We start from the raw sequence: 14,780 nt of genomic DNA on the forward strand, positions 1-14,780 counted from the left end.
CATGGTTGGGCTGCTTTTCCTTTTGTGTTTATGCACCAGAAAGGAATGTATAACTGTTGCAATTCATGCATTTTTGCTTTAATGTTAGGCATTGCCTACCCACCACCATGCCTTTTAATGAAGCTCCCCAATCTATCATAGCCAACTCACTCCTCATACCATCATAGTTTCCTTTGTTTAGATTTAGGACCCTAGTTTCAGATTTGACTTCTTCACTTTCCATCTTAATGAAGAATTCTATCATGTTATGGTCACTCTTCCCCAAAGGACCCCACACAAGATTATTCATTAACCCCTTCTCATTGCACATTACCCAATCTAGGATAGCCTGTTCCCTAGTTGGCTCCTCAATGTACTGGTCTAAAAAAACATCTCGTACACACTCCAGGAATTCATCTTCCACAGTATTATTGCTAATTTGGTTTGGCCAGTCTATATGTAGATTAAAGTCTCCCATGATTACTGTAGTACCCTTGTTACATGCATCTCTAATTTCCTGTTTAGTGCCATCCCCTACATTACCACTACTGTTTGGAGGCCTATAGACAACTCCCACCAATGTTTTCTGCCCCTTGGTGCTTCTTAGCTCCACCCAGACTAATTCTACATCTTGATGTTCTGAGCCAATATCCTTTCTCACTATTGCTCTGATTTCATCTTTTACTAACAACGCCACCCCACCTCCTTTTTCTTTTTGCCTATCCTTACTAAATATCGAATATCCTTGAATATTCAGCTCCCAGCCTTGGTCACCCTGCAGCCATGTCTCCGTAATTGCAATGATATTGTATCTGTTTACATCTATTTGCGCTGTTAATTTGTCTACCTTATTATGAATGCTTCGTGCATTCAGATACAGTGCCTTTAGATTTGTCTTTTTAACATTTTTAGACATCTTAACATTTTTTTGTACTATGGCCCTATTTGTTTTATTACCATTTTTTATTACCCAGACCCTATTTGTTAGTGCACTCCTTTGTTTGTATGCTCTGTCCCTTCCTGACACAATCTGGTTATCCTTATCCCAATCACTTTCCTGCACTGCTTCCTTGTCTTTTCTTTTTAGCATTCTAAATTTCTCTCCACCATGACCCTCCCCCTCCCCCTTATTTAGTTTAAAGCCCAACCTACCTCCCTAGTTATTTGATTCGCTAGAACTCTGGTCCCAGCATGGTTCAAGTGTAGTCCATCCCAATGGAACAGCTCTCTCTTTCCCCAGTACTGGTGCCAGTGCCCCACGAATCGAAGCACACTTCTCCCACACCAATCTTTGAGCCACGCATTCATCTCCCTGATCATATTGACCCTATGCCAATTTGCCCGTGGTTCTGCTTTTTAATTTAGTCCCTTGCTGCTCAAACTCTCTCAGCAGAACCTCTTTCTTTGTCCTACCTATGTCATTGGTACCTATGTGGACCACAACAACTGGATCCTCACCCTCCCACTCCAAGTTCTTCTCCAGCCCAGAGGAGATGTCCTTTACCCTGGCACTGGGTAGGCAACACAGCCTTCGGGACTCATGCTCTTGGCTGCAGAGAACAGTGTCTATCCCCCTAGCTATGCTGTCCTCTACCACTACCACATTTCTTTTTGCTCCCCTCTCTTGAATGGCTCCCTGTACCATGGTGCTGTGGTCAGTTTGCTCATCCTCCCTGCAGCCCCTGCTCTCGTCCACACAGAGAGTAATAACCTTGTACCTATTGGACAAGAGCAAGGACTGAGGCTCCTCCACCACTACCCCCTGGTTTCCCATACCGGCCGCGTTTGTAGTCACACCCACCTGTCTCTGACCACGGACCAAATTTGAATAAATTAATATAAGGGGTGTGACTGCCTCCTGGAATTCAGCGTCCAGGTAACTCACCCCCTCCTTGGTGTGTCGCAATGTTTGAAGCTCGGACTCCAGCTCATCAACACGGAGCCGAAGTTCCTCGAGCAAGCAACACTTACTGCAAATGTGGTTGCCTTGGACCTCAATGCTGCAGTAAAAAGGGATCTGGGGGTCCTAGTACATGAAACGCAAAAGGTTAGCATGCAGGTACAGCAAGTAAATAGGAAGGCTAATGGAATGTTGGCCTTTATTGCAAGGGGTATGGTGTATAAAAGTAGGGAAGTTTTGATGCAACTTTACAGGGCGCTGGTGGGATTGCACCTGGAGTATTGCGTACAGTTTTGGTCTCCATATTTAAGGAAGGATATACTTGCATTGGAGGCAGTGCAGAGAAGGTTCACTAGGTTGATTCCTGGGATGAAGGGGTTGATGTATGACAAAAGGTTGAGGAGGTTGGGCCTATACTCATTTGGAGTTTAGAAGAATGAGAGGTGATCTTATTGAAACATATAAGATTCTGAGGGGGTTGGACAGGGTAGATGCTGAGAGGATGTTTCCCCTCGTGCGGGAATCTAGAACAATGGGGCATAGTCTCAGAATAAGGGGTCGCCCATTTAAGATGGAGATGAGGAGGAATTTCTTCTCTCCGAGGGTCGTGAATCTTTGGAATTCTCTACCCCAGAACGTTGTGGAGGCGGAGTCATTGAATATATTCAAGGCGGAGATTGACAGTCACTTGAACTACAAGGGAGTCGAGGGGTATGGGGAGAGAGCGGGAAAGTGGTGTTGAAGCCAAGATTGGATCAGCCATGATCTTATTGAATGGCGAAGCAGGCTCGAGGGGCTGATTGGCCTACTCCTGCTCCTGTTTCTTATGTTCTTATGTAAGCCAGTGTGATTGAGCGAGCGCTCAGCTTTGCAGCTCTGGCTGGCTTCCCACAGGTGCAGGGCATCAGCAACTGCATACATGTGGCCATCAAGGCTCCCCCAGATCACCCAGGAGTGCCCATGAGCTGGAAGGGCTTCCACTCCCTCAATGTGCAATGCGTCTGCAACCACAAAAAGTTCACCATTCATGTGTGTGCCAGATTCCCAGGGAGCTGTCATGACACTTTTGTCCTGCGCCAGCCCACTCTTCCTCAGCTCATCGCACCTCTGAACAGACTTACTGGCTGGCTGCTTGGAGACAAGGACTATCTACTGAAGACGGGGCTGATGACACCCTTGAGGAGGCCAAGCAATGAGGCCAAGGAGTGCTATAATGAAGGATACAACTGCTGCCAACGACATAAAGTAGTTGTGCATGCGTAGTTCCAATGGTTTCTTGGTGGTTCTTACCAGACTTCGTAGGCAGCAGTCACTCTAATATATTAATGGAGTTTGTTCATGAAATAAATCATCTTTGTAATTATTAGCAGTAAAGATGCTCGTAGTTTCCAGTCATTTCTAACGTTTTTCTGGTCACCGATGTGGTGATTTGATGGTGGGGTCCGGCTCGGCTCCAGGTCCCTCACGTGTAGCTGGTCTACTTGAGAAGCAAAAGCTCTCGGAGTTTGTCAACAATCAGCATTCAATGAGCTTTAAATTTAAGTAATAATAGACATGGCTGATGATGGTTTAATGTTAAATATTACCAATAATAGGGAGAAGTAGAGAAAAGAGATCGCTGCTGCCGAACTGAGCCGAGAGAGAAAGTTAAAATTAAAATTTGAATTGGTGTTTCTTCTGTTGAAATTGTGTTTCTATCGAATTAATGAAAGTTATGAAAGTTGACATTTATGCGCAGAATGCTTCTGCGCAGCTTCCGGCAGCTTGTGGTAGCTTCCGATTCGTTGGCAGCAGTTAGTCCATATAATGAAAGTCACATGACGACCAGATGTGTAATAGAGCAAGCAATTGGCATGCTGAAGATGCACTTCAGATGCCTTGACAGATCTGGAGGAGCCCTTCAGTATGCACCAGCCAAGGCCTCCAGAATGATCATCGCAGCACAACATAGCACAGCAGCGAGGATTCAAGCTGCAGGAGGAGCAAGGTGCAGAGCGCGCAGCCTCTTTGCAGAAGAAAGAGGAGGAGGAGGAGGAGCAGGTAGAACATGAGGAGGAGCAACCTGAGGTGGACATGGCACCAGCAGCGGCACACATTGTTGCCTGGGAGGTCCGGGATGGCCTCATAATGGCATGATTTAGTTAAGTTGCACCAGTGCACCCATCTGGCTCACAAATGCTGTACCAACTCCAACCCCCCAAACCACAAAACAATTCTAACATGATCAAACCATTTCTGTCACACACACCCATTGCTTGAGGTTAAGTAATGTCTCACCATTCACTCCAACTGGCAAGGTCATTTCCCAGGCAAAAGTGGACAAGACGGGAAAATGGTGCAAAGAAATAAATTAACGTGCATGATAAATAGAACTGAAACTTAACACTAACATTTTGGCAAACACTCATGCACATGCCCTTGTGCATCTACGATTGTGTCATTTTTCTTTTCCAAGTGGTTCTATGAGGTGCACCCCCTGTGGCTTCAGCAGAGGTAGAGGCAGGCTGCTCACTTCCCTGCTCTGACTGCTTAGACACTTTTGGCAGACGTCCTCTGGGTTTTGGAGCCTGTGAGGGTAGCGCCAAAGACTGCTCCTCCTGCAATTGTGCAAAGGCAGACTTGGCCATCAGGATCCGAGGCAGCATATGGGGCTCTGACTGAGGGGGAGGCAACGGAGGAAAAGTGGAAGCGCTTTGAGCAGGGCCCTCACTTCCATGTGTCCTCTCACCATCATCCACCTGCATTTCCCTGCTAGCAGGGGGATGGAGAACACCTTGCTGCACATCAGTGGGGCAATGAACACCCAAGTCTACGTTGGTATCTCTCCTAGAGATAAGTCCAATAAGAGTCTGCAAGCTGTTGTTCACAGCAAGCTTATTGTCGTTTGACTGGTGCATTAGCTGCTCCATGCAGGTGGCCATCCTTTCCATGGAAGAGCACATCATCACCATCGCCTGCGACATTGTGCTTTTCATGTTGGAGATGGACTCCTCCATGCTCTCTACAATCGTGCACGTCACAGCTGGAAAAGGGGCCAGAGCCTCGCACATTTGTTGCTGCTCCCTCAAGATCAACCTCTTTGTCGACGGCCCCCGAGTTTCAGCATCTGCATCGAGCTGAGCAGAGCTTGGAGTGTCCTGCACCCTCTGGCGAGGACTCTCCACTGCTGTCCCTGTCTCCACCATTTTCTCTTACTCATTTGTGATGTGCAAGACACCAGGTGATAACACTACTCTATGTCTTGCAGGACCCACCGACGTGTGCGTATCTGTGCTGGCGCTGGATGCACATGGGTCTGGTGACTGTGTGCCCTTAGAGACTGCAGCTTCCTCTGAGGAGTCCTCTTCCTCCTCTGGCTGGACAGTGGATGGTGGTGGGGGGCCTACTTGATGGACCTGTGGAAGAGTAAAGACATGAATTAGAACACTTATGATAAGAATGTTTAACGTTACTATTATGCACATCATAATATTTCACTGGCTGCTGACATCAATGACTTGTATGTCATGTGGCTGTATGATATTTAATTCTGTTACCAGGTTGCTGGGAGGTCCCCCTCTCTCCATCTCCCACCGCCAGCAGCTCTGCCACTCCGTTTAATTCCAGCGCCTCCTCCTCTGCTGCCATCAATGCACTGTAAATTTGAGGGCCACCTCCGGTTCTCTGTCTCTCCCTGTTGTTCTGCACTCTCTTCTCCTGCAAGGAGGGAAAGAAGAGAACTTTGAGAGAGAGTGATGGAATTAATGTAGGGGTTGGATTGGCTACATCTGTAGAGGATGACTATGAGGGAGTGACATGACATTGCCAGTGGCATTACTTTCTATGATTGCATTAGGCTGAGGGTGAGTGTCAGTGGTGGATAGTCAGATGGGTATGTGAGTAGGTGCATAGACAGTGAGGGGTGCACCTGCAAGGTAGGTTGGTGTGAAGAGTGACGTGCAGGAGTAGGCTTGGGAAGGCAGAGTAATGGGGTTGGGGTGCCATGCACATCAGGATGTAGTTGAATGTGGCATTGTACTCACCTTTTCTGACCTCATGAGGTCATTAAATCCCTTCCTACACTGCATCCAGGAGTGGCTGACAATACCCCTGCTGCTCACTTTGTGTGCGATCTCCAGCCATGTCATTTTTGTTTCACTGGCTGGCCTCTTTCTGCTGTCACCAGGGGAGAGAACCTCCTTCCTTGCTCTCACCCCCTAGAGCAGGATGTCCAGGGACCAATCTGAAAACCTGGGCGCAGCCTCCTGGCTTTAAATGCTTGCACCCTCACAGTCAAAGTATTGGATGTAACAGCAGCAGGCACCTCTCGCAACCAGCTCAACCTTCAACTCTGATGTGTTCAAGGCTCCTTTAAATAGGCGAGCTGAAGTCGAGTTATCCGTGATGTCATCAGACCTGTTCCATTTAATTGACCAGGAAACCCGCATGACTCAGTCAATTGATCTAGTTAACTTAAACACACAGTGGAGAACCTGCTGATGGAAGGTTTGTGATGGTGACCCGCTACACGCCACCCCCACCTCATACCCAAACCCACTCACAGGTAAAAATTTAGCCCTTTGTTTCTCTCTCCACAGATGCTGCCTGACCTGTTTTTATTTCAGATTGCTAGCATCTGCAGTATTTTGTTTTTGAATACTGTAATCTTGCATGTGCCAACAAGTGCATTCTCCAGTCTTTTCATAAGACAAACTGAGCACTTCAATAAGATGATGCCAATTGTAAAGTGACAAGCTGGTTTATTTTGTGTGTACTATACAAAAGAACAGAATACAGTGAACTTCAATCAATTCCCTATTGCTCTTGTATCATCAAAATAATAAAATATGCAATTTTGCCCTTTGATACAGACTAACTCACTTTACAAGTCATCAGTCTTTGAACTGACTGGCACTAACTTTAGAAAATGAGACCTGTGTCTCACTCTGCCTGTTACAGACTCAAAATCCACTCAAGTCTTCGTTTTCCAGAAAAAGCGAGAGAAAGACAAAAGCTGACCTCTAACCCCTCTCTCAGCTGCCTGGGTCGAGGATTGGTTTTATCTTGAATGGGAAACCCTTATCCCTGGGTTTGGGAGCTATGGCAATTGCATTGTCTGTTTACCTAAGCCCCCAACTGGGTTCACTGAATAAAAGTTATTCTTGCAATAAAGTTGCAAATGGCCCTGGGATTTATTCATTAAACTTGTCTCAAAACTGATATGACTAACAGTTTAATGGCATTATTGTCAACATCCCGAGGGTCATCATTGACCAGAAACTCAACTGAATGCCGTAGCTACTAGAACAGGTCAGAGGCTGGGTATTCTGTAGTGAGTGACTCACCTCCTGACTCCCCAAAGCCTCTCCACCACCTACAAGGCACAAATCAAGAGTGTGATGGAATACTTTCCACTTGCCTGAAAAGGTGCAGCTGCAATAACACTCAAGAAGCTCAACAACATCCAGGACAAAGCAGTCTGCTTCATTGTAACCCCATCTACATCGCTTAAGCATTCACTGCCTCCACCACCAGCGTACCGTGGTTGCAGTGTGTACTACCTACAGAATGTACTGCAGCAAGTTGCCAAGGCTTCTTCAGCAGCACCTCACAAACCCACAACCTCCACCATCTAGAAGGACAAGGGCAGCAGCTGCATGGGAACACCATCAGTTCCAAGTTCCCCTCCAAGTCACACACCATTCTGACTTACACATATATTGTCATTCCTCCACTGTCACTGGGTCAAATTCCTCAAACTCCCTACCTAACAATATTGTGGAAGGACCTTCACCAAATGGACTGTAGCGGCTCAAGAAGGCCCATCATCACCTTCTCAAGGGCAACTAAGAATGAGGAATAAATGACAGCCTTGCCATCGATGCTTACATCCTGAGAATGAATTAATAAAAGAAGAAAGGCACTCAGACACAGAACCACCCAAGGTGATGTTATGTCTCATGCTTGGGCCCCTTCAGATCATAGGATCTGCAGAGGGCTAGGTAGCAAGGTAAGGGAGGCCTGAGGTGAGTGCAGCTTTTGCAGCTTGAGGCCTGGAGCCCTTCTCGGAGTAGTTCTGCAGCTGCAGTCTGGGAGTTCGACAGCTGCTAGGGTAGATAGAGAGAAACTATTTCCTCTGGTAGGGAAATCCAGAACATAAGGACAGTAGAGAGAAAGCATCTCGGCTCGGAAGATCAGGAAGTAGAATCAGTATGGGTGGAGATAAGGAATAACAAGGGACAGAAAACACTGGTGGGAGTAGTATATGGGCCCCCTAACAATAGCTATACCATTGGACGGAATATTAATCAAGAAATAGTAAGAGCTTGTAACAAAGGTAATGCAATAATTGTGGGGGACTTTAATCTTCATATAGACTGGACAAATCAAATTGACAAAGGTAGTCCGGAGGACGAGTTCATGGAATGCATTCAGGACAGTTTCCTAGAACAATATGTCATGAAACCAACCAGGGAACAGGCTATTTTAGATCTTATATTGTGTAATGAGACAGGGTTAATTAGCAATCTCACAGTAAAGGATCCTCAGTGGCAGAGTGATCATAATATGATAGAATTTCACATTAAGTTTGAGAGTGACTTGCCTAAGTACGAAACTTAAATAAAGCCAATTACATAGGTATGAGGGGCAAGTTGGCTAAGGTAGATTGGAAAAATAGATTAAAAGGTATGGCAGTAGATAAGCAGTGGCTAGCATTTAAAGAAATATTTCATAATTCTCAACAAAAATACATCCCATTTTGAAACAAAAGCTCCACGGGAAAAGTGATCCAACCGTGACTAACTAAAGAAGTTAGGCAGAAAGAGGGATGAGGTCCTGCAGGCAGACTATAGGGAGCTAGGTGAGAGATTAAAAAGCAGGATCTCAAAGGTAGTAATTTCGGGATTACTCCCGGTGCCACGTGCTAGTGAGTACAGGAATAGAAGGATTGAACAGATGAATGTATGGCTGGAGAGATGGTGCAGGAGGGAGGGCTTTAGATTCCTGAGGCATTGGGACAGTTTGTAGGGAAGGTGGGACCTGCACAAGCTGGACAGGTTACACCTCAACAGAGCCGGGACCAATATTCTCGCTGGGGGGGGGGGGGGGGTTGCTGGGGCTGTTGGGAAGGGTTTAAACTAGTTTGGCAGGGGGATGGGTACCAGCATATAGGAGTAGAAAAGAGGAATAAGGTGCATAAAAGAGTGAGAGTGTTGGATAGTACTAGAGAAGAAAGTAGTACTGGAGGTGGAAATAGTACCATATTAGACAGGAGCAGACTAAGAAAAACAACGAAAAATTCAAAAATGGGTTCAGAATGCATGTACATAAACGCACAAAGTGTGGTAAATAAGGTTGGTGAGCTACAAGCACAATTAGCCATGTGGCAATATGATGTAGTGGCAATAATGGAAACGTGGCTTAAAAACGGTGAGGACTGGGCACTTAATATTCAAGGGTAAAAGGTATTCAGAAAGGATAGGGAAGGTAAAAAGGGATGTGGGGTGGCAGTGCTGATTAAGAAAGACATTGTAGTGTTGGAAAGGGAGGATGTTCTTTAGGGGGGCAAGGATAGAATCTATTTGGTTAGAGTTGAGGAGCAAAAAGGGTATGATCATGCTATTGGGGATATTCTATAGGCCTCCAAATAGTGAGAGGGAGGTAGAGGAGCAAATCTGCAGGGAAATCGCAGGTATGCAAGAGCTATAGAGTGGTGATATTGGGGGACATTAATTACCCAAATATCGATTGGGATAATGCTAGGGTAAAGGAAAAGGAGGGTGAGGAATTTCTGAAATGTGTTCAGGGGAATTTCCTTGCCCATTATGTTCTTGGTCCAACTAGAAAGGAGGCATTGCTGGATCTGGAGCTGGGGAATGAGGTGGGCCAGGTCCACCAAATGTCTGTGGGAGAACACTTGGGTACGAGTGATCATCATAGAATCATAGAATCATAGAAAGCTACAGCACGGAAGGAGGCCATTTCGGCCCATCGTGTCCACACCGGCCAACAAAGAGCTATCCAGCCTAATCCCACTTCCCAGCTCTTGGTCCGTAGCCCTGCAGGTTAGTGCATCCTAAGTGCACATCCAAGTACTTTTTAAACGTGGTTAGGGTTCCTGCCTCTACCACCCTTTCAGGCAGTGAGTTCCAGACCCCCACAACCCCCTGGGTGAAGACATTTCCCCTCAAATCCCCTCTAAACCTTCCCCCAATTACTTTAAAACTGTGTCCCCTGGTTTTTGACCCGTCTGCTTAGGGAAATAGGTCCTTTCTATCGACTTTGTCTATGCCCCTCATAATTTTATACACCTCAATAAGGTCTCCCCTCAGCCTCCTCTGTTCCAAGGAAAACAGACCCAGCCTATCCAGTCTTTCCTCATAGTTAAGATTGTCTACTCCCGGCAACATCCTTGTAAATCTCCTCTGTACCCTCTCTAGTGCAATCACATCTTTCCTGTGATGTGGTGACCAGAACTGCATGCAGTACTCTAGCTGAGGCCTAACTAGTGTTTTATACAGTTGAAGCATAACCTCCCAGCTCTTGTATTCTATGCCACGGCTAATAAAGGCAAGCATTCCATATGCCTTCTTAACCACCTTATCTACTTGGCCTGCTACCTTCAGGGATCTGTGGACATGTACTCCAAGGTCCCTTTGTTCCTCTACACAACTCAGTGTCCTACCATTTAATGTGTATTCCCTTTCCTCATTAGCCCTCCCCAAATGCATTGCCTCACACTTCTCCAGATTGAATTCCATTTGCCACTGTTCTGCCCACCTGACCAATTTATTGATATCATCGTATCATAAGAATTAGGTTAGCAATGGAGAGGAGCAAGGAACAATCTAGAGTGGAACTTCTAAGCTAGAATAGGGCTAACTTCAATGGGATGCGAAAGGATCTAGCCAGGGTAAAATGGAACGAAAGATTGACAGGAAAATCTGTAACGGAACAATGGGTGATCTTTTTCAGGAGGAGATGTTCCAAGTACAGGCTAGGTACATTCCAACAAGAGGGAAGGGTGAGGGAACCAAAGCAAGGGTTCCTTGGTTGATGAGGGAGATAGAGAAGATGATGAAACAAAAATAAGGTGTATGATGCATGTCAGGTGAATTCTTCAAGCGAGAACCATACCAAATACAACAAGTTGAGAGGGGAGGTGAAGATGAAAATAAGATTGGCAAAGAGAAACATAGAAACATAGAAACATAGAAGATAGGAGCAGGAGTAGGCCATTCGGCCCTTCGAGCCTGCTCCGCCATTCAATGAGATCATGGCTGATCATCCAAATTCAGTACCCTGTGTGGTAAACCACTGTTTGTATTCCACTGTGTACATGTCTGTACATGCCTCGGCTGACTCCTCCCACGAGTCCAGGTATAAAGGTGACTGCTCCACAGTCCCTCTGTATTCTGGACTGGTCGACCACTCGAGGCACACCTTCATTCTCTTGTTAATAAAAGCCTGTTAGTTACTCGCTTAACCTCAGTCTTTTGAGTGATTGATAGCGCATCAATCTGTCCCTGCCTTCTCCCCATATCCCTTGATCCCTTTAGCCTTAAGAAATATATCCAACTCTTTTTTGAATATATTTAATGAACTGGCCTCCACCGCCCTCTGTGGCAGAGAATTCCACAGGTTCACCACTCTCTGGGTGAAGAAATTCCTCCTCATTTCAGTCCTAAATGGCTTACCCCTTATCCTTAGACTATGACTCCTGGTTCTGGACTCCCCGGCCATCATAAACAGCCTTCCTGCATCTAGTCTGTCCAGGCCTGACAGAATTTTATAGGTTTCGATGAGATCCCCTCTCAATCTTCTAAACTCCAGTGAGTATAAGCCCAATCGACACAATCTCTCCTCATACGTCATTCCTGCCATCCCAGGTATCAGCCTGGTGAATCTTCGCTGCACTCCTTCCATGGCAAGAACGTCCTTCCTCAGGTAAGGCGACCAAAACTGCACACAGTACTCAAGGTGCGGTCTCACCAAGGCCCTGTACAACTGTAGCAAGACATCCTTGTTCCTGTCCTCGAACCCTCTTGCTACGAAGGCCAACATACCGTTTGCCTTCTTAACCGCCTGCTGCACCTGCATGCTTACCTTTAGCGACTGGTGCACAAGAACACCCAGGTCTCTTTGCACTTTCCCTTCTCCCAATCTATTGCCATTCAAAAAATAATCTGCCTTCCTGTTTTTGCCACCAAAGTGGATAACCTTACATTTATCCACATTATAGTGCATTTGCCATGTTTCTGCCCAATCACCCAATCTGTCCAGATCGTACTGGAGTTTCACGACATCCTCTTCACAGCTTACCCTCCCACCCAGCTTTGTGTCGTCTGCAAATTTGGTGATATTACATCCAATTCCCTCGTCCAGATCATTAATATGTATTGTGAACAGCTGGGGTCCTAGGACCGATCCTTGCGGTACCCCACTAGTCACTGCCTGCCACTCGGAAAGAATATGAGAGTAGAATGGCAGTTAACATAAAAGGGAACCCAAAAATCTTCTACCGGCATGTAAACACTAAGCAGGTAGTAAGAGGCGGGGTGGGGTCTATTTGGGACAGAGATAGTGATATATGCTTAGAGGCGCAGGGCAAGGCTAGAATATTCAATGAGTACTTTATATTGGTGTTCACTAAGGAGGTGGATGCTGACAACATATCGGTAGAAGCGGTAAAGGTAGAAGCAATGGAAGGGGTGAAATATGATAAGCAGGATGTACTAGAAAGGCTGGATATGCTTAGAGTGGATAAGTCACCTGGTCCAGGTGACTTGCATCCCAGGTTGCTAAGGGAAGTGGGGGAGGAGATAGCGGAAAGGCTTGCCATAATTTTCCAATCTTCCCTAGATGCGGGGGAGGTGTTTGAGTATTGGAAAGTGGCAAATGTGACACCATTGTTCAAAAAGGGTGTAAGGACAATCCTAGTAACTATAGGCTGGTCAGTTTAACATCAGTGGTGGTAATGTTTTAGAAACAATAATCAAGGAAAAAGTTAATGGTGTAAGGGGTTTTGGTTTGGGGTTTGTGTCTGGTCAGTCAGTCGTGTGTCTGAGCTGCTCCAGACCCATGCGGTTCGAATCGCTTCCCCTTTGAGTCTGACCACCAGACCTATTTACAAGTAACGATATAGACAAACGAGACCAGTGGTTCAGTGCAAAGAAAACCAATGTTTATTAAAATAGAGAACAATTACTATACAAAGAAAATCACTATGGATGCAGCACAATTACACTTAACGGGGGAGGAGAAACAGACACATCGAGGGAAAATGACTAAAATGACACTTTAGCAATTCCCCTTAACTCCCACCCTTTACACCTATCTAGATTATCTTGTGATGGGCCAGAAAATTGATGCTCACCAGTCTAGGATGTTGAAACACCTGCTCCGTGCCCTGTTGCCTGCCGATGTCTTAAGTTCTCACCGCCCAAAGCAGAGAAACCCCAGTAATTTAAACGTAACTGTGGGTATTCTACTTCCCTGGATGGGCTCTTCATCGACGATCCTCTTGTTAGGTTGATGGTAAGGCAGGGCACCGGAGGCGGGGTGGGAGAGAGAGAGAGAAATGGCCTCCCGAGGGACTAGTTATACCCTTCCTGGTAGCTCTTATCTCCCGCCAGATCAGCTAATTTCTTTTGTCTAATCTGGACGTATTGAAACTCATACAAAAGGTACCGATCTGGGCCCATCGACCTGGATGGCCGGTAATCGGTTTTACTGGTCTCATCAGTGTTCCCCTTTGTCCAGCTGGTTTTGTGATGGGGCCATTCCAGTCTGAATGCCCTGTTGATTGTTTTGAAGTACCTAGGTAAACAATGTTGACATTCTCTAAACGAAGGCCTGATGCAGCTGAGCTTGTCCCACTACATATTCAATAGGCCCTGTCTGCTCTTGATTGTTTGTGCAAACAACCTTGATGGCTTTTAATCAGAGGCCCGAATGCCACTGGGTTTGCTTCTAATGCATAAATGCAGAAGGTCTGTCTGAATTCAAGTTCTGGAAAGTTCCTTCTCACAGTCATCAGAATACAAGCTGTCAGTCCAAACTGAAACTTACAGGCTTTGGCCATGAGGCAGACCGCAGCCATCTTGTTGTGCCCTGGATTTTAAACTCAGTCCAACCAGGGTTTCTTTAATAAACCAAAAGTAAATCCTCGGGGGAGACATGAAATTTGCGAATCCTTTCAGTCCCCCCTAGGATATTGAAACTTGCTTGAAGTGTCCAATCAAGGTGAGCAAAATTTCTGATCCCCCACAAACAACCTTCCCCTATATTTATCTATCCACGATCCCCCGACACATACATTCCCCTTACTTAGAGAAAACCGCAGTGCATGGCAGGCATCTATCGATAGAAAATATGATCTGTTACAATAATGCAAGCATGGAGGGGTCCAATACCCCTGCACTACTTGGGACATCATAAAACTTTATTACAACACATAGGCCTAGAAATTCAGTTGGGCGCGCCAGCCGTTAGCGCCTTAGGAGGAGTAGATCTCAAGCGTTAGGTGCTTAGCGCCCGGGCGCAGCGCGATCTGCGCCTCGCCCCAACTTCAGTACACATTTAGCGCCGGCGCAAAGTCTTAGCGCGCGCCCTGCTGCGCGCGCAGATCATGACGTCATTTACTAGTGCAACGCCCTTTGTGCGCCCCAAACCGGAACTTCACTCGCACCGGCCCATTGAGCGCCGGGCGGCCCGAACGACTGTGAAGTGGAACGTTACACAGCCAAGCCGGGCCGCGGGGAGTGCTAATTAAAGGGCACTTACCCTGCACTATAAAGGGCCGCCATTTTGCAGCATTCACTCTTGTGCAACGATTTTTTGGACAGAGACCAAGGAGGAGAGCTTACTGGTTTGGACCAACACTAGGACAGGTATTTTTGGCTCAGGCCAGAGCTTAGCA

At 46.3% G+C, this 14,780-nt stretch overlaps 1 protein-coding gene across 1 annotated transcript in view; it reads left to right on the forward strand.

Moving 5' to 3' along the window:
- Positions 1-14,780, forward strand: part of LOC147109109 (cation channel sperm-associated auxiliary subunit beta-like) — a 556,551-nt gene that overhangs the window by 397,067 nt on the left and 144,704 nt on the right. The window lies entirely within an intron of this gene.

The sequence above is a fragment of the Somniosus microcephalus genome, chromosome 12 (genome assembly GCF_052327205.1).
Source record: "Somniosus microcephalus isolate GS21.2 chromosome 12, FLI_Smic_1.0, whole genome shotgun sequence".
Taxonomy (NCBI): Eukaryota; Metazoa; Chordata; class Chondrichthyes; order Squaliformes; family Somniosidae; genus Somniosus; species Somniosus microcephalus.